At 41.6% G+C, this 20,204-nt stretch overlaps 1 long non-coding RNA gene across 1 annotated transcript in view; it reads right to left on the minus strand.

Annotated features, from left to right (window-relative positions):
* Positions 1 to 517: 517 nt before the first annotated feature.
* LOC141985835 (uncharacterized) overlaps positions 518 to 20,204 on the minus strand; it is a 33,287-nt gene continuing 13,600 nt past the window's right edge. Inside the window, exon 3 of the long non-coding RNA XR_012639032.1 lies at positions 518 to 2,612. This is a non-coding gene — a long non-coding RNA (uncharacterized LOC141985835). The remainder of the gene's footprint in view (positions 2,613 to 20,204) is intronic.

The raw sequence follows: 20,204 nt of genomic DNA on the forward strand, positions 1-20,204 counted from the left end.
ATCACAGAGCAAAGTGGAAAGGAAGGCTATGTTTTCTCCTGGAATGAAATAGCTGAAGGCATTAAAGAAGGACATTCTTAGGGGTCCTCTGAATTCCAACATGGGCACAGAGAATCATCCAGGACCAAATGGGAGACCATGAATCCTGATAGTTAGATGTAGAATGCACTAGCCTATGCAAAAAAGCATAGTCAGCTCCTTCTAATTATCTCTCTTCAGTCAAAACCCACAAAAATTACCAGGTCATCAACAATAGGGTAGAAAGAAAAGGAGTACTTGTGGCACCTTAGAGACTAACAAATTTATTTGAGCATAAGCTTTCATGAGCTACAGCTCACTTCATCGGATGCATTCGGTGGAAAATACAGTGAGGAGATTTATATACACAGAGAACATGAAACAATGGGTGTTACCATACACACTGTAATGAGAGTGATCAGGTAAGGTGAGCTATTACCAGGAGGAGAGCGGGGCCGGGGGCGGGGGGGGAACCCTTTGTAGTGATAATCAAGGTGGGCCATTTCCAGCAGTTGACAAGAATGTCTAAGGAACAGTGGGGGGGAGAGGGGTGGAATAAACATGGGGAAATAGTTTTACTTTGTTTAATGACCCATCCCCTCCTAGTCTTTATTCAAGCCTAAGTTAATTGTATCCAGTTGGCAAATTAATTCCGATTCAGCAGTCTCTCGTTGGAGTCTGTTTTTTTGAAGTTTTTTTGTTGAAGAATTGCAACTTTTAGGTCTGTAATTGAGTGACCAAACCGACTGGTTTTTGAATGTTATAACTCTTGACATCTAATTTGTGTCCATTTATTCTTTTACGTAGAGACTGTCCAGTTTGGCCAATGTAGATGGTAGAGGGGCATTGCTGGCACATGATGGCATATATCACATTGGTAGATGTGCAGGTAAACGAGCCTCTGATATTGTGGCTGATGTGATTAGGCCCTACGATGGTGTCCCCTGAATAGATATGTGGACACAGTTGGCAACGGGCTTTGTTGCAAGGACAGATTCCTGGGTTAGTGTTTTTGTTGTGTGGTTGCTGGTGAGTATTTGCTTCAGGTTGGGGGGCTGTCTGTAAGCAAGGACTGGCCTATCTCCCAAGATCTGTGAGAGTAATGGGTCGTCCTTCAGGATAGGTTGTAGATCCTTGATGATGCGTTGGAGAGGTTTTAGTTGGGGGCTGAAGGTGATGGCTAGTGGCATTCTGTTATTTTCTTTGTTGGGCTTGTCCTGTAGTAGGTGACTTCTGGGTACTCTTCTGGCTCTGTCAATCTCTTTCTTCACTTCAGCAGGTGGGTACTGTAGTTGTAAGAACGCTTGATAGAGATCTTGTAGGTGTTTGTCTCTGTCTGAGGGGTTGGAACAAATGCGGTTGTATTGTAGAGCTTGGCTGTGGACAATGGATCGTGTGGTGTGATCTGGATGAAAGCTGGAGGCATGTAGGTAGGCATAGATGTCAGTAGGTTTCCGGTATAGGGTGGTGGTTATGTGACCATCGCTTATTAGCACCGTAGTGTCCAGGAAGTGGATCTCTTGTGTGGACTGGTCCAGGCTGAGGTTGATGGTGGGATGGAAATTGTTGAAATCATGGTGGAATTCCTCAAGGGCTTCTTTTCCATGGGTCCAGATGACAAAGATGTCATCAATGTAGTGCCAGTAGAGTAGGGGCATTAGGGGACGAGAGCTGAGGAAGCGTTGTTCTAAGTCAGCCATAAAAATGTTGACATACTGTGGGGCCATGTGGGTACCCATAGCAGTGCCGCTGATTTGAAGGTATACATTATCCCCAAATGTGAAATAGTTATGGGTGAGGACAAAGTCACAAAGTTCAGCCACCAGGTTTGCCGTGACATTATCGGGGATACTGTTCCTGACGGCTTGTAGTCCATCTTTGTGTGGAATGTTGGTGTGGAGGGCTTCCTACATCCATAGTGGCCAGGATGGTGTTTTCAGGAAGATCACCGATGGATTGTAGTTTCCTCAGGAAGTCAGTGGTGTCTCAAAGATAGCCGGGAGTGCTAGTAGCATAGGGCCTGAGGAGGGAGTCTACTTAGCCAGACAATCCTGCTGTGAGGGTGCCAATGCCTGAGATGATGGGGCGTCCAGGATTTCCAGTTTATGGATCTTGGGTAGCAGATAGAATACTCCTGGTCAGAGTTCCAGGGGTGTGTCTGTGCAGATTTGTTCTTGTGCTTTTTCAGGGAGTTTCTTGAGCAAATGGTGTAGTTTCTTTTGGTAACCCTCAGTGGGATCAGAGGGTAATGGCTTGTAGAATGTGGTGTTGGAGAGCTGCCTAGCAGCCTCTTGTTCATATTCCGACCTATTCATGATGACAGCACCTCCTTTGTCCGCCTTTTTGATTATGATGTCAGAGTTGTTTTTAAGGCTGTGGATGGCATTGGGTTCTGCACGGCTGAGGTTATGGGGCAAGTGATGCTGCTTTTCCACAATTTCAGCCCGTGCATGTCGGTGGAAGCACTCTGTGTAGAAGTCCAGTCTGTTGTTTCGACGTTCAGGAGGAGTCCACCCAGAATCCTTCTTTTTGTAGTGTTGGTAGGAAGGTCTCTGTGGGTTAGTATGTTGTTCAGAGGTGTGTTGGAAATATTCCTTGAGTCGTAGAGAGATAGGGTAGAGGAGCAGGTGAAATAACAAAGATGCAGTTTTCCCCCCCATCAGTTAGTATCCTGACATTTAATGAAATGATTTAGAGAAACATCTCAAGTCCAATTTGTACTTCTCTCTCAGCAGATTAGAGAAATAGCTCGCAAAGCAGCTTGTTAAACAGTAAGTAACCGTAAAAAAGCATTTAACAATCTGCTTCTCGTATACCTCCTTTCTAGCCAAATTGCACCTATAAAGTTATAGCAGAACTGCTTTGGAATCTAAACAAACATGAGCTGCATATTTTATGGCTTATATGGTGGTTAGTGTAATACAGTTTCTTAATTAGCCTCTATATATGGACGGTTTTATTTCACAATACTTTGTTATTGTTAGTAATCCAATAAAAGATGTCTATATATTTACAATAAGCAATAGCATATAAACTTTATGCCAGCAGACTGGCACACACAGTACAGGCCAAATCTGGCTCACCTAAATCACATGACTATCCAATGGGTTTGGCCCTGAAACTCCATCTCATTATTTCCTTTCAAATTCTCATAGTTTCTTTTAATAATTAGAAATAAGCTGGTCAAGATTCCAAATCCACACACTTTATTCATGATTCTCTCAGTTCTTTCTATTCACTTTAGCCGCACCAAGCTAGATTCAGCCCTATGTTATACCATATTTTACCCAGGGCACAAGACCCCAGTGGCAGAATCTGGATGCACCGTGTGGTTATGGTGAAAGTTGCAGTCAACCAGAGCAGCCCCAGAAAAGAGTAGTGATGACCAGGAAGGAGCAGCTGGAGGAAAGCATCCCTTAAGACAAACTCTGTTTGTGGGGCTCCCATGAAATCCTACCTGCAGTTTAGAACCTAGCTGAACTCCCAAAAAGAACTAAGCAATGGAGCCCTGTTTGTCTGCCCCTAACAGTGAACTCCCCCAGAGTGGGGAGGGACAGAAGACTGCTGGCTCAGGGAGGTGCAATTTACCAGTAAGACTCTCATAATTACTGGTAAATATAATCCTAATCAAGCCCTTCAGAATTACCTAGATCACACGGGTGAGATTTGGCTGGAATCCTCATTTAAACACCAGGGAAGAGATCGATTTTTTTATACAAATCTATTATTTTGAGTTTGATTATTAATAAAACACAAATCTCTGTGGCTCCTTTTCCATCACAAGGGGTCACTGTCACCAGCCTAAAGTATAATGTCTCATGAATAATCAATTACAAATCTGTTGTGTCCTTTTACAAACAGGCAAAGTGCATTAAGGAAAAAGTCTTCTCGACGTGTGTTTTCAAAAAGTTCATCTTGATGCGCCTGTAGTCCAATGGGAGACAATGCCTCTGTGTGTGTAGTCTTTTTAAGCACATGCATTTTCTTAACTTTACAAATGTGTCTATTCTTATTGAAGTCATTCCTTGGATTTCAGGGGCCGTAGGCAAAAAAAATCTCCCCCACACAATCAGCCATAAAGAAACTAATTAAACCTGATAAGATAATTGTTGTTGCTTTTTCCTTTTGGTGGGATACTTTTTTTCCTATTTCTATCTGGAAGATTATTTGCTTTGCCTTAATCTTTGGCTTGTCAAGATATGCGTGAGTGACCTATTATTGTCAACAATACTAACAATCCCACTTCATCACTGGGGTTTCTGACAAATTACAAGTAATAGTAGGTGGAATCTATTGGATTATTTATTATACAGCTCTTTCTTAAAGGGGAAAGAGTGTTTCTAATGCAGTGGTTAGAGCACAAGACTGAGAGACAGAACTCCAGTGTTCTATTTTTGGCTCCATAACAACTCACTACAGAGACTTGATGAGGCACATGAGTCATGCGACTCATCTTTACAATGCTCAGTACGGAAGATGGTCTAGAAGTTAGGGCACTAAACTGAGACTAAAGAGACCAAGGATAAATTCCCTGCTTGGCCACAGACTTCCTATGTGACTTTGGGCAACTCTCTCTGCCTCAAGTTTCCTGTCTGCAAAATGGGAATAATTAGGCTACCCCACACAGTATATATATATATATGTTAGGTTCTCAAATACTTCAGTAATGGGGGCCATATAAGTACAATATGTAAATTTCTAACTGTGAGGCTCAATTACTTTCTGAGAACCTCAGAAGAGTAAGCATTTTTATTAATCTGCTAAAAGCGACCTAATTCTCTGGCATTTGTTGCTAGTCCAGTATCCCTAGGGTTAGTCCATTATGCATGGTGAGACGTTGGTTTTACAGAGGTTTCTATGGAAGTGGATTTTACATTTGTTTTTCTGCTATGATTCTTATTGAACAAGATGAAATTCACCAAGAAATAGCTGCAAAAAGAAACATACAATGAACTTGTTAAAATCTAACTTAACCCTGAGCAGATATAAATAGACATACAGAAACCCTATCAATCTGTTTGACATTTGTAAATGCCACTGGGGAATATTTTTTTTCCAAAGCATTATTTTACTCCACAAATATTTCTAGATTCACATTTATGCTCCAATAGAGTTTATATTTCTGTTACTTCGAGTTTCCTTTTTATGGCTAATTAAAATACACATTTCAGGGCTCAAAAAAAAAAAAAGCAAAGCCACAGCGGAGTAGGTATAAAAAACCCTTTTATAGCTGAGATAACTTCATAAAACAAGCCAAAGATTAAAGTATGCAAATCCAGTCATATGCCCATTATTATTTATCTGAATTTGGCAATGAGGGGTGGGTCCTCCATTTCCCCTCTTCCCCTGGAGGAGCTAGTGAGAGGTAAGGCCTTCATGTAGAAGAGGCAGATAGGGGACACCTCTTCTTCTCCTGTCAGATGCTGCTGAAAAGCTGGAACCCCAGAAACTCCCAATAATGCATCAGATCCTTCTGCTGCACCTACTGTAGATTCACCTGGCTAGTGTGTCCTTGCTTCACCAACCAGTGACGGAAGAAGGGAGAGCCCAAATCTGGGAGGCGAAGGGGAACATGCCTGCTTTACCAAGTAGGTGGTAATATTCTCTACTCTTTTCTTACTTTAGCCCCTGCCCACAGCTGCATATATCTGGTGGCATCTGTGTTGCTAACTCTCCTCTTTTGCTGGAGCAATCAATTGGGCATTTTAAGTCTCCATTACTGTACAAATGAAGTTGTGAACTGTTACAGTCCAGCCAATGTAACTTCTCGAGCATGTGATGTTACTAGACCCAAAGGGACAAATTTTTAAAGGTATTTTGGTACATAAAGATGCAGATAGGCACCTAGTGGGATTTTCAAATATTTTGTTGATTTCAATGGGAGACCTCAGTTAGTGCAAAAACTGGAAGGGAATTCAATTGTTGTCCATCCCAAGTAAAGTTTGTACACACATTATCCTAGAAAGAATTAAAAAAACAGTAGAGGCTATGGAAGGAACAGGAAGAGTTCAGATAGAAGAAATCATGCATAAATCAAATGGCAACCTTATGTATCATCATAGAAATGTCACTCAAACGGCAGTCACTGTTGACATGAATTTCATAAATTTTCAAAAAGTCTTTGATGCTGTGAATAGAGGTCTTGTGGAAGTTGCTACTCCACTAATGGAGTCCCTCAGAAATTTGCAAACATCATTCAGAGTGTCTATGAAAATATGACATGCCAAGAAATACATAACAACAAACTGACTAAGCCATCAGTGCTTATTATTTGTGTCAGACAAGGATGCCTTATATCATCCAGGCTCTTTCTACTGGTATTGGACTGGGTAATAAGACCCCAGAACAACCCAGGGGTATACAATGGACTCTCATACACAAGTTAGAAGACCTCAGTTTTACAGATGACATCAACCTGCTGCCCCATACCAACAGAGATATTCAAGCTAAAACACATGAACTCCAGATCTAGATGTAGTTAGTAGGATTGAAAATCAACACAGAGAAAACTAAAACCATGAGAATCAACATGCAACAAGAAATACCAAACCTTCTGGGACTGATGGAGAAGACGTCTGACACTTCACAAACTTTGGAAGTATCGTAAGTAAAACAGGTGGAACAGACAAAGCTGTTAAACCTAGCAGAGTGAAAGCCAGACATTTCTTCATAACTGTAACGCAATACGGAGAACTAAACTTTGGATATTTAACACCACTCTAAAGTCTGTCTGATTATATAGCTCTGAAACCTGTAGACTTATCAAGCCCCTACTATCCAAGCTCCAAGTCTTCAAAAACAGCTGCCTCAGACAACTCCTCGGTATCAGATGGCTAGAAAAAAAATTACAAACAAAGAGCTTTGGAGAAGGACAAAACAGAAACTGACAGGACAGGAAATTATGTAACAAGAATGGAGATGGCTAGGACACACATGGAGGAAAGACCCAAACTATAATAAGACAGACATCCCCAGGGTAAGAGGTGATGAGATAGACCCAGACTACATGGAAACGCACTACAGAAGCAGAAGTGAAGGACATCAGAATAACATGGAAAGAAGCTAAGATTGCAGCAAGAGACTTTCAAAGATAGAAGGCAGTGGTGAAAGCCCTATGTTCTTCATGAAACAAAGAGGCATGAGAGGAGTAAGTCAGTCAATAGGAGTTAGGCACCTGTCTTCATCTTTGAGCTCCTCAATACCTTTTAAAATCTGGCACAAAATACCTTAACCCTTAACAGTGACCAATAAAGCTTTGAAAATGAGCACCAGAGGAAGAAAGTAGACAAAAGATAAGAAAATGAAGTATAGAGAAATACGCAATAGCTTAGTTTTCTGTTTTGCAAGGCCCTAATTTGGCCAAGCACATGCTTAAATCCATCCTTATTCAGCAGAGCATTTATGTATGTGCTTAAGTGCTTTCTGAATAAGATTAGCTTTCTGAACTTGAGTCGAAAAGTAAAAGACCAGAGAGAACTAGATTCTTATTTGTAACATGGTATCATAAGTAACACCTTGACCCAATGCTAGAAGCTTCCATATTCTGTCACTGAACGTCCTGATTCGAGTACCTGAAAGGTGAAAAGGAAAAGGCCATGTTTGAAATTAGTAGCTACATTGTCTGAAAATCAGTATTGTTAAGAAATATTTAGCTCTGGATAAGGTCAATTCATTAGAATACAGTATCTCTGATGAATAACAGCTGAGCCTTAAATCAATATTCTGTTAAATATTTCCTGTGTTCTAGCCATTATTTGTGCTACAGCTTAGCAAATAACATTTTAACTGCATGAAGAATGGTAACCAAATCTGTATTTGTATTTTCATTATTTTTCCTTAAGAAAGGCTATGCCTCTTTCCCAGTACTACCCCCACATAAGTCAAATGATGCAGGGATTATAGGACAAAACATGTAAGAAGAAACACAAGTGCATCCTCTGGCCGTAAGAAATGCTGTGTTAACTTGCTAGTAAATAAAGAACCAAGCTATAGAGTCAGAGGAAAAAACAGTGCTATTATATCCTTTGAGTACAAAATGTGTGTCTTTTAAGTGGTTTTTGCTCTTGGTCTAGAAAGTAGAAGTATGAGCATTTCACATTTTTGTTATTTTTAGATTTTGGAGCACAGTCATCCAGTTTCATAAGTTGTATGACTTTTTTTTTTTAAGACTAAGCTTCTTTACATATTAACTACTGTAATTAAGCTGGAATAATATTACTAATGTTTACCTCAAAAATTAAACAAACAAGTCATGAATATTCATGATTAACCACACAATGAATACTTTGAAATAAGCTCTCATAACCCAAATACCATCAGGACACAAACACTTGCTGATGTTTTACTCTCACAACTCACAAAATAGCCAAGGTCAAAGTAATAATGTTTGACTTTGTCTATGTCATATTAGAAGTATTAAAACAGCTGTTTTGTCTGGAATGTAGAAGAATTATATTACATCTCCTGCATCTGATAATTTGCTATCACCTCCATAGTATTATCCATACATATCACTGTGTCATGATTTTATTTCTGATGAAATTCTCACCTTTGTTTTAATTTCCTCTTACCTAGACTACTGAAACTCCCTTCCTATCGCCCCCCTCTACTCCAGCATGCTTCTTACTGTGTTCCCACACATACATGTGAGAAAGAAAGATGAAAGAAGCATGAAAGAATGAGCATGTCAACTCTATTCCCAATCAACTCTATTGCCACCCCATTCATTTCAGGATCCAAGTCAAAATTGCCCTCCTTGTGTGGGCAACCTTCAGTGGACTTTTTCCATCCTATCTTACAGACTTTGTCACCTTCTACTCCCACACTTGAACCTCTCTGTTCATGTAGCAATGGCCTTCCCATTTCCCTCTACGCAATCTTGCCATTCCTGGTCTTCTGCAGCTCCTGCCATCTGGAACAACCTTCTTTTATCTCTCTGCCTCAATGACTTTATCACACTGATTTATTTCAAACAAAAGCTGAAAATGTATCTTTTCTTGCTTGATACGCTGTATTTTCTTCTGCTGCTATAGTTTATGGACCATGTCATTATTTTATTTAACTGATTATTTAACTCTGTAAAGATGTCATATCATTCTGTTATACTCTTGAACTTAGTTATTACGCTTTGTGGTGTAGGATTCAGCTTACCAACCTATACTATATGCAACAAACTACTCTTAATGGGAGGTAAAGATTGAGCAATCAAGCACTCCAACCTAAGCAAATGCAAAGTAAATGTTAAAAGAACAGTCTTAATTATGCTTATGGATAGGTCTTGAAATACAGTCTTTTATAACATTTTATATCATTTATTAAATAACACTCATATATTTGAGCCTCCACAGAGGTTCTTTGCAGTTGGTCAAGTTTTAAGATGTTAGTGACATTTTCAAACAAAAAAAGCCAAGTTTGAATGTTCTAGCTTTAGTTATCATTAAGTTAGTCCAGTGTAAACGTTCTAACTGAAACTCATGGGGTCAAATCCTCAGTGGATGTAGCTCACCTGAATTCATAGGTTTAGTTTGAATTTTTTCAAACTCAACTCAACTCAAAAAACAGCTCAATCAATTTTGTTTACACAGTCTAAAAAAATTCACCTCTGTGCTGAGATCATGGAAAAGTCCAGTAAAGAATTCATTGGACAAAGTCCTGAATAACTGAAAAAGTGGAGCCCAGACTTAAATATAGACTAGAGCGTAGCTAGGGGCAAACACGCCCTGTAGTTTAGTTTTGTGGTCTGTAAAATGTAGATAATAACACTTCTCACAGGAATTAATTCTTTATTGTTTTAAAACATATTCGGAGACTTAAATGGAAGCCACTACAGAATTGACAAATACTATTGTATTATATAGTATTGAATACGTACTAGTGAATATGAAGAAAATGTTTTAAGATGAGCAATATGTAAATACAGTAGGCATACATTAAAATGATGCTACATGGTGGTTTTGGATAATGAAATACCTGCTATGCATGGCTAACAAGCAGTAACACAAATTGCATACAGACTGCTCAACAGAAAGTTGTAAGTAAACATTTTACAAAAATAGCTTATACTTTTAACTTTTAGGGTCTGTTTCCACTTACTAATTACTCTAATAACCACATGAAATAAGTGATTCTTTTCTCATTTACACTGTTGTAAATCAGGAGTAACTCTAGTGAAGTCAATGGAAGTTTTTAGGCATAAAACTAGTCTACATGAGAAGAGAATCAGACCCATGATGCTTAAAAGCATAAAAATGCTTTTAAAACTACAGTATAGCCTTTGTTGTATACATGAATATAGAATTGTGCCCGGTGATGGCCTAACAGACGTTGACACTGCAGCCTTTTATTTATTAATAAACTAAATGCAACATAGGCACCAGACAGTTGTTTGCATTACCCTGCAACCACTAGCTTGAGAGAATATTTCCAGTCTATGTGACCATTCAGTCCTCAGCATCTCTTCTGAAAAAGCAATGCATACAAAAGAGATATAGCAACATGTAGACATATATTTTAAAAAAATAATTCCCAAATAAAACACTCTACTGCACACATGTCTTCCCCCTGGGGAGAGGAAGAGAGAGCAAACACGTGACTGATGTTAGTCATGCTGCTTCATGTGCTCAGATACTATGGTATGAGTGCCATACAAGAACCTCTACAGACTAGAGCTCATAGCAATACCAAGTAGTATCACTTGTGGAGGTGGCTTTAATGATATAGGTACATTGGGGGAATAGGTTTGAGACCTCCAAATTGATTTCACATTGTCCATTGAACAGTCCTAGTAACAGCTTTTACTGTGACTGATCTGAGCTGAAGTGAAAGCAGTGACCTAGAGGTGAAAGGCTCTGTATCCCATTACCAGTCCCCAGAGCCATCCCGTCCCTTCTATTGAATCCACTTTTATTTTTCACAATAGCTTAGTTTTTACTAAATTCTGACACAGTATTGGAATGACACCTCCAGCCTAGCTGAATTGTTGCCACATCGGATTACATTCCATTAACAGTGATGTGCCAACACTTCTGTCATCCCAATGTCGTACGATGTCAAGCCCAAGAAATGGATAAAGACAAACACAGTTTTGTTAACAAGGAGGGTTAAACGTATGTTATATCTCCCTTTAGAGGAAAACCAATTTAGAAAAATAAAAGCTCATCACTTTGGATGGAGGGGATGATACTGAGGTTAAAACACTGGATTGGCAGTTAGGAGACCTGAGTTCTCTGAACACTTCTGATACAGTGATCAAGGAAGGGCAACAAAAAGTCTGAGGCTCAGGCTGTGTGCAGGCTGAGCAGCAAATGAACAGTCAATTAGCCCAGGCCCTGGATCAAGGCGGGGCAGCAAAGAGTCTGAGGCTCAGGCTTCTGGCCTAGGGAAGGGGAGACTGCCACCCCCAGATTAGGGTGGCAGGGAGGATGCAGGCCCATCCACTCCACTGCATCCCCGCCCAGGGTCCTAGTAGTGAGAAAGTGCTTTGTCACTGGGTCAGCTGGGATCCATGCCACAACATGCTGACTCACCCTCTGTCAGTGTTGCGGCCAGACAGGGGTCTGCTACCCGTGGGCCACTTCCACACTCCCCTTCTTGGTGTACCTGTTGCTGGTCCATCGGTTGTCTGGTCCATCGGTGGTCTGGGCCAGTCATCTTCTCATTGGTCAGGTCCGATGACGGTCTGAGCGGTCCAGGCCAGTTTTCTGCTTCCTCCAGGTCTGAATCAGCTAGCGGCCCCGGTGGACCAGGCCAGTCCTCTGCTCCCTAGGCACCCTCCACCGTTTCCCAGCTTGGGAGGCCACAGCAGGCGTCTGGTCTCTCCGATGGTTGCCTCCCTACTGAGTTTTCTGGGCCACCTTTTATACTTCCTGCCTCTCCCACCCACATCCTGGGGGACGGGCAACTAGGCCCTGGTTCCACCCACCAGGGCTTAGTGCGGGGGCCCTCCCACTCCGGGTCCTCAGGAGGCCACCCTGCCTCACTACAGTCCTTTAATACAATACTAATGAGCTATTTGTGTGGTTTTTTTTAAAAGTCAGTTTTTGTTCTATTATTCAGTCAAAACAAACTAACAATTTTTGTCAGATCTGATCAGCCAGTTAAAATTAGTAACGTTAATGTAAATAAAATTTGTCAAGTCCATTTTCATTCAACTGGTCATTTAAAAATTCTTAACATGTGAGCCTGAGGTACAATTTGCCCAACAGTCACTTACTTTCATTTAATCAGTGATTTAAAAAAAACCAGCAGCCTGAGGTTAATTTTATTTTACAAGTCAGCTTTCATTTGATAAGTTAATTAAAAACAGTAATTGGGGTTATGTTTTAAAGTCAGGTTAAATTCCCTCATTCCTCTTTAAAAACAGTGGAAAGCCAAAAATGCAATCTGTTAAAGAAGTGCTGCCATCAGCCAGTTCAAATCAGAAAGTCTACAGTAAAATTGTCAAGCTGACAGTTATTTTATACTGCAAATAGAACTGGTACTCGTCAGACAACTTAGAATATACAGTTTATTTGAAGAATTTGGTTCCTTTTCCATCAGAGATTTGATATTTTACAAACTTGTTCATTATGAAAAGACTTCAGGACTGAATTCTTCAGGACTGAGAGGGGAGTTTCTGAATATACACATATCTTGTAGAGTATTCAGGAAACTTGCTCTTTCTGAAAAGACACATGTACTTGCAAATAAAGTTTGCCAATAATGTTGAAGAGAATCTATATTTTTAGTCAAAATAAAGTTCAGAAGCCTTCCTTTGCAACATTTCCCCACTCCAATTACTATTCATAAACATTGAGGTAAACATTGAATGGTATATTATACCATGAAGTCAATGGGAATACATGTGGAGTAAGATACTGATCACTGTGAATAGGGTACCACAGTGTAGCCAAAAGAACTTAGGGACCATTTCTGTTGACCTCTCAAGGGTAGCACATAATGTACACTCAAGGGGCAATCCAGTTCATTCTGCACTGGTCATCTGTTTTGCTCCTCATCTCCCTCTCTAAGAGATCAGAAGGTTATATTTCCTCACATATGTACTGCAGTGACTTTAGCTCAAAATAAATCAAAGGCCTTGTTTATACTCAAAAGCTTTACCAGTATAACTGAACAAAAATTGGAATTTCCATCCTGCAGAAAATTCCAATATTTCAACATTTGATTTCATCTCCAACTGGGATGACTCCTTGAAATATTGAAATTTCAATTTGGAAATGGTGAAACAGTTTGTTTTGACAATTTCAATTGAAATGAAATATTTCAAACAATATCCCCTGTATCAAAATGTTTCATTTCAGTTTGTTGAACTGACCTAAAATATTTCATTTCAAGTCAATTCAACATTCAGTTGCATTTCCTTATGGTGCTGTATTGCCTCAAAAGAGCTGTAGTTTGGCAGCCTGATACCTCATTATCCCCTATGGGTCAGGGTCCCTGGCTGGACTGTATCTGCCATGGTGCACCACACAGTTTGGCCAGAGGAGAGATCATTACTGGACATGTAGTCTGACCAAGAAGCCTGGCATACAAGAGACCATGGGGGCCCAACTACCACTCCAATGAGGCAGCACAATGCAATAGAAAATGTTGTTTAATGTTGAACTCACCTGAACCAAAATATTTCATTATTGGTTTTCCTGGCAAAAAAAAATTAAATAAATAAATTATAAAAACTGAAATTTTCCAGGTAAAATTTTGATTTTGTGGGAACTGCAATTTCCATCAAAAATAATAAGAAGAAAATTCCAGCAAAAAATTCCCGACCAGCTCTACTCCTCACGTAGATGCAGTTATACCATGCACTTTTACTATGCAGTTATAACTATGCACTTTTTTGCCAGTAAAGTTTTGTCTACACTAGAGCTTTTGATGGATTTGATAGGTACAAGCAATGTAGAACTGAAGACAGAAGGGCTTATACTTCTAGGGTACTACTCTCCCCAACCTCTTCCTATCTTCCTCTGACGCGTAGGAGGAGAAAATGCTAGAGCCCCTCTTAATATCAAGCCTCCTGCTTCATCATCTCATGTCTCCTTCTGTGTTATATTTCCTCTTTCTAATTTCTTAACTTTGGCAATGGGCTCTAACCCCCCTTCTTCCTTTAGACAATTTGACCAGTTGAAACTAAAATATTTATCTTTCCTTTGAAGCAGCAGTAGGCTAATCCCTTAGGTGGTTGTTAACTATCACTTTTAACTTACTTCCATTCACGCTTTCCAGCTTATTTGGTTGTACTCAATGCAGATGCCTTATGATTTGTCTCTCTGGGCCAGTTAGCTTTTTACTTTCACACTAAGGTGCTGGACAAGTGAGTAATACTGCCCCATAGCTGGATGCATTATTATTACATGTAATAAATGTGCTTATCATACCATTATCAAAATACGATTTTTTCTCATATACTCTCCAGTCCAACAATATTGTCCAACCTGCCAGAATCCCTTTTCAGAGCATGGAATCCTCTGAAGAAGTGACAATTCTAAAATATAACAGATTCATTAGTAGGACTTCAGTTTACCTTGTTTCTGCCTCATAGATGTCATGGGAAGATAATACCCTCTGACATTCTTTCTCTCAACAAGGCCCTGATTTTACACCTAATTCTCACAGGTGTAAATGAGTCCACAAAGTGCAAGGCACAGAGGATCAGGCTCAAAGGCTGCTAATAGCAGACATATAATAAAATATGTTACTGACGCTACCAGAAATGTCTGCGATGCTTTTTACCAACTCTGTACAGAAGGATGGTAAATAGGAGATACAACAGATGTACCATCAACCACCAAGATAAGAATAGTGTATGGCATTTTCCTATGAAGAACTGGAATTCAGAATCTAAAAAAAATCACCATTTAGACATACTAAGTGTTTTGCATCAAAATCCCCACTTTTTATACATCATAATGTGTTTATATAAAAGTGTTGCTCATTGGGGTAGCCTCATGAGAGGTGAATGTCTCCAGTAGTTTTCATGATGGTCCCAGGAGGGATAGCAGTTATTTAATGGAGCATACTTCAGAACAATACAAGCAATACAATGCAGGACACTCAATCTCCAGTAGCACACAACAAGTCTGAGACATCACCATTTCGGTTCTCTTCATATTAACAAGGCCTCTTAACATTTCTTAAAACTAAACAATGTTGCCTCATCCTTAAGACTGCAAACCCCAAAGCCTGCCTCCCAAATCAAGTTTGGGCTCTAAACCCTTTAAAATAGTTGACAAGGTGAAAGGTATACTTGCAGCTTGCACTGAGTACAAAGGACTGTAAATATGCTGGTGAAGCTATATGATAGTGCAAACTAGTGGTCATCAAAAACTCTTTATACCGTGGCACAAATTCCAGCCTTGGGGACAGCTCCAATGGCTACATCTGAGTGCTACCAAATGAAAACGGTTCAAGGCTCTTATAATGCTCTCCATGATGCCCAACAATAGGTATTGCCACACAAGGCTTAGCACAGGAAGAATCTGGGAAGTACTTTGGATCCTTTCATGGTTTCCCTAGCAACCCCACAGTAGGAGGGGATGCATATAATTTTTTCTGAGGGTTTCCAGGACTAAACTACTGTTCCAAAAGTCTTGAAAAATATCCAGGTTTAAAAACTAGTCCTTTCTTTGAAGCTGATATGAGGCAATTGAAAATGCATGCAGCCACTGAACAGGAATGGGAAACATGGTCCTTCCAACTTTCCTTCCTCTGGTGATGTCTCCTCCAACATATGGCCAGCCCTGGATACTCCAAACTCTCCCTTCTAAACAGAGTGCATATTGCAACAGGTCAGGAGCACTGCTAGGTCAGAGGCTCCCCACTCCTCCCTCGTCGGCACAAGAAGACCCCCATGGTTCACTACTTCTCTGCCTTCTAGACCCATGGCAAGGGAATGAGCATCCAATCTGGGGCTCCAAGATGTTCCTACTCTGTTATCTTGGGGCCACAGTCATCACCAGTTCTGATCTGTGGCTTTTTAGGGGCACTGAAACCCCCTTTCTGTTTCCCCAGAAATAAGTCATCAGCCAAGCTTACTAACCACTTAACCTATCAAATTTGAAAATAGGATCTGATTTCCCTCTTTGTCACCTCAGATTTACACCAGTGTAGGCCCCCTGGCCTCAGTAGAGTTACTCATGATTCATAGACATGAGTGTGAAAGAATAATTAGGCCCACTGTTGCTCATCGCAATACATCCTCACTGCTAGAGCACACATGCTGGAATCATTGATTTGGTTTAATTGTGCCATTGACCATATTACTGATTCAAAGTTCTAAATTAAATAATGCACACCAGCGAAGTCATAGCTGTGCTTTTAAAGCAGATGCATTTCAGTTTTTCAAGTAACAAAAGCAAAGTTAGATGAAAGTTTTAAAAACACTATTCAAGAATTGCAGCCACTAATTTCATTCCTCATTCTTATCCCTCTGTAAAGTTTTATTAAAAAGTAAGAGAAAACCAGTCTACACAATGCAGCCTGTCTCAGGTGTACACAGGACAGCAGACCTTCTTGGCTATTTGTTGTCAGAAGACCTTGATGTTCACAGGTTTCAGATTACATTAGTTCACATTGGAGTGATGGGGAAGAAAGAGCTATAGCTCTGCCCAACTGTTGACACTTTAATGTTTCCCATAAATATCCCAGGCTCTGGCTGCCACTGGTTATTTGTCAGAACTGGCAGTCATTCGGTGGTTGTTTGGGTGGGATAATCTATGTGTTGGCATATGGATGCTCTTGTTAAGTGACTTTACCCTATAGGTTTGTAATTACCCTTTAAGAAGCAGAATCATGACCTTTACACTTCAAAGGAAGAAAACTTGGAGTCATGGGTGGCAAGTAATGGAGGCTGGGGGATGCTAAGCCTCCCCAAACCTTCACTAACACTCCCTGCCACGGCCCCATGGCCAGGCCATAGAGGGGCTCAGAGCTTCTCCAGGCAATTTGTTGGGTCCTGGAGGCTCAGGCAGGTGGGTGGGCCAGGGCTTGCACCAGCCAGGGAAACTAGTGCAGGTCAGGGCTCGGGGCAGCTCGGGCACGCGAGTGGGCTGGAGCTGCTCGGGCAGGCAGGCTGGCATGCAGGCCAGGATTTGGGACGGTTAGGGCAGGTGGGCATGCAGGTCAGTGCTCAGGGTGGTTCAGGTGGGCCAGCTGGCCGACTTGGTGTGCAGGGTGGCTTGGGCCAGCAGGCCGGCATGCGGGGCGCCTTGGGCAGGTCGGCCGGGGCTCAGGGTGGCTCAGATGAGCAGGCCAGTCAGGGCTTGGGGCAGCTGGGTGGGCCAGCCAGGGCCCCTCCAGCCACAGTGGGAGGCCCTCTGGCTCCACCTGGTGAGAGCAGGAGAGCAGGGGCAGAGTTGAGGCAGGGCCTCAGGCTGTAGGGTCCTATCATGGATGGATGGTTCACACGCCGCCCAGGCTTGGATTGAATTTTAAAGTGCCAGAAGCCAGCATGGGGACTGATGGGAGCCAGAAGCAGGTGCCAAGTGAGAACAGTGAAGTGACTGTTGCTGAAACCAGTCCCAGAGGAGGCTTTGGAGCACGAGCAACAGCAGCACATCTTGGGGCCATACGCTGAGGAGTTGTTTGAACCCCCCACCAGGAACAGCCTTCTGCAGAGCCTGGAGCAGACATGGAAAAGACAGAAGCCACCTCTGATCCTGGCTTGGATTGGCTCCTCTTCCTCCCCACTTCCCACCATGTGGCATTAAAAATGGCAACTGGGAAATGCAAACAGTGAGTGTGCCTTGAAAGCAAATTTTTGTTTGAGAAGGCACAGATTTTTGCGAGAGCATTGTTGTTTCTTAAAACTAATAACCTTATATTGTCACGCCTGTAAGCACACCACTCTATAACCACTCAGTGGTATAACAAGCCACTTGGCAATGGAGGGGAGAGGTGCAAATGTTTTCCCTTTACAAGTTTAGTCCAGTGCAGTTAAAGGTGGCTCATGAAGTCCATAGGTGACAAATCATTTTTGCCAAATTCAACTGGGGTTTGAAATTTTGTCCAGAAGTGTGGCAGGGGCTGGGGGACAAAGGGGATGGCAGTGGAGTTCTGTATGTTTGCATGCAGCCATAACAAGCTAAGCCGTGTGGATGCTAAGACAGCATCTTGTTGATTCTCTCATGAATTCTGACCCAATCCCGGGTACTGATAGCTGCAAACTTTTCCTGAAGCAGGAACTCCAGCTAGGTAGTCACATTTTGGGAAAGGGAAAATTTGCCAGGGCCATCTCAGCAGCTCACCAACTTCCTTCACTCATAGATGTACTGTCCATATGTTTGAATACTTCGGTTGCATAAAACTACAGGTTTCCCACCAGCAGTTTGGAATAACATCTCCCTTTGTCAGTCGGGCTCCACACGAGAACTGTTATGTCCTCCAAAATGTGGAAGGCCTGAAATGATAGAAAAAGCTTCTGTATCATAGCCACTCATGGCACCTCTCAACCCCCCACCCAACCCAAGTAGTTCTGCAATTTTTAGAAAACAAAAACAGCTTTGAATTTTTAACTTACCATTGTCTCTGCACTTCTTTCTCTGTAGCTAATCAGGCTGTGTCCAGGCTGTCTGTGCTTCTGTGATCTGAAGCATCCCTTTCATAATATATTCAAGTTCAGCTTGGAAAAGTAACAGTTTATCGCCTTGAAATCCCACAAGGATTTTTTCTGTGCTCCTGCACTGAGCTATTTGAAACAAAAACCCTCTGGGTCTTGTCCTGCTCCAGGCTCCTCAACCTCTACTTGCTGCAGTACCTTCACAGACACCCAGAGGCCTGGACCAATGTACCTTCATGAACCATTCCAATAGGAAGCATTTCCATAAGGAACTTATGGTTGACACTTTGGACAGGGCTAACAAGTAGGTTTGGTACCAAAGACAAAGGAAAGGCATGGTGAGGGAGCAGGCACTTGCTTTGCAATTCCTAGAACAGGAATGGTGGCTAAGGGAGGAAAACAGAGCTCAGCAGAAAGTTTGAGTGGCTCATATCACTAATGGCCACAAGAGTACTGGCTCCTGCTCCTTCATCCACACCATGACCTGAGTCCCGTGTCGGCACCCCGTGCTGCAGTCCAAAAGCAGCTTGGAAAACTCCATGGCTGCGTGGTCTATGCAATTGGGCTTCATGAGTGGCTGGGCAGGGCAGCCCTCCATATTAACCTCTTCCCCTGTGGATGACTCCACCCCCAACCCTCAATGCCAAGTGTGTGGCAAACAGAGAAAGAAGGGAAAGGAAAACAGGGAACGAGGAGCCAGGCAACAGTAGGGAGTTTCTGTCTTGTAACTGGTTTCACTGTTTGCACTTGTTCATGGACTTTGGGTTTTTTTGTTTGTTTTCCTTTCCTAATAGTAGTTATATTGGTTTGAGAAAGTTTAAGATCACAGATACCTAAAACTGGTCTTTTTACATATGGCTTTCCAAAAGAAAGGCAGGATTTATGCTGATCCCCTTCTTCAAGCCCATTCCCAGTTCGCTGGGTAAGAGGGGACCCTTGTCCTGCCCACTCTGCAAGGCTCTTGGTCTCAGGCCTTTAATGAAACAGTGACAGGATTTCTACCCAAATACTTACTCCTGGGACCGCTTCCTCTGCACCAATATCTGCTAGGTTCTTGTATATACATCTGATTTTTCAAAAACCTTAATGGGCCACACTATGTGATGGGATGGGCTGACCCTTAGGTATCACTTCCCTTAAGGAGGCAGACTACCCCATGACAGTCATGTTTGACATCATGTTCATTAACACGACTCATCAAGATCGTTCTCTAACACAAGCTAACATACTAGTGACGACAAGCCCAAAGCGTGCTACAACCAAACGCTTCTAAAGCAAGAAATGGGAATGATACCAAACGACTGACAGTATCATCTAGTAACTATAACAGTATCTTTTGGGGATGATTTCTAAATGAAATGTTAACACAGAGAGAATCAATGTACACAGAAGAGCTAGAAAGGGAAGAAGAGCTGGACAGATGGTGTGACCTAAGAACCTCTTAATGCCAACTGGAAAGGGGGCGTAGAGGAATTACAGAACTCTCATGAGTCTGGTGTGTACATTCTAATTCACCAAAGAATGTTGTGAGGTCTCAAATGAAAGCCAGTGTCACTTTGGTCATTCATATTGTTGTGAAATGTATATACAGATACTATGTAACTGTATATACAGATACTATATATTTTCAGTATAT

The sequence above is a fragment of the Natator depressus genome, chromosome 4 (assembly GCF_965152275.1).
Source record: "Natator depressus isolate rNatDep1 chromosome 4, rNatDep2.hap1, whole genome shotgun sequence".
Classification (NCBI taxonomy): domain Eukaryota; kingdom Metazoa; phylum Chordata; order Testudines; family Cheloniidae; genus Natator; species Natator depressus.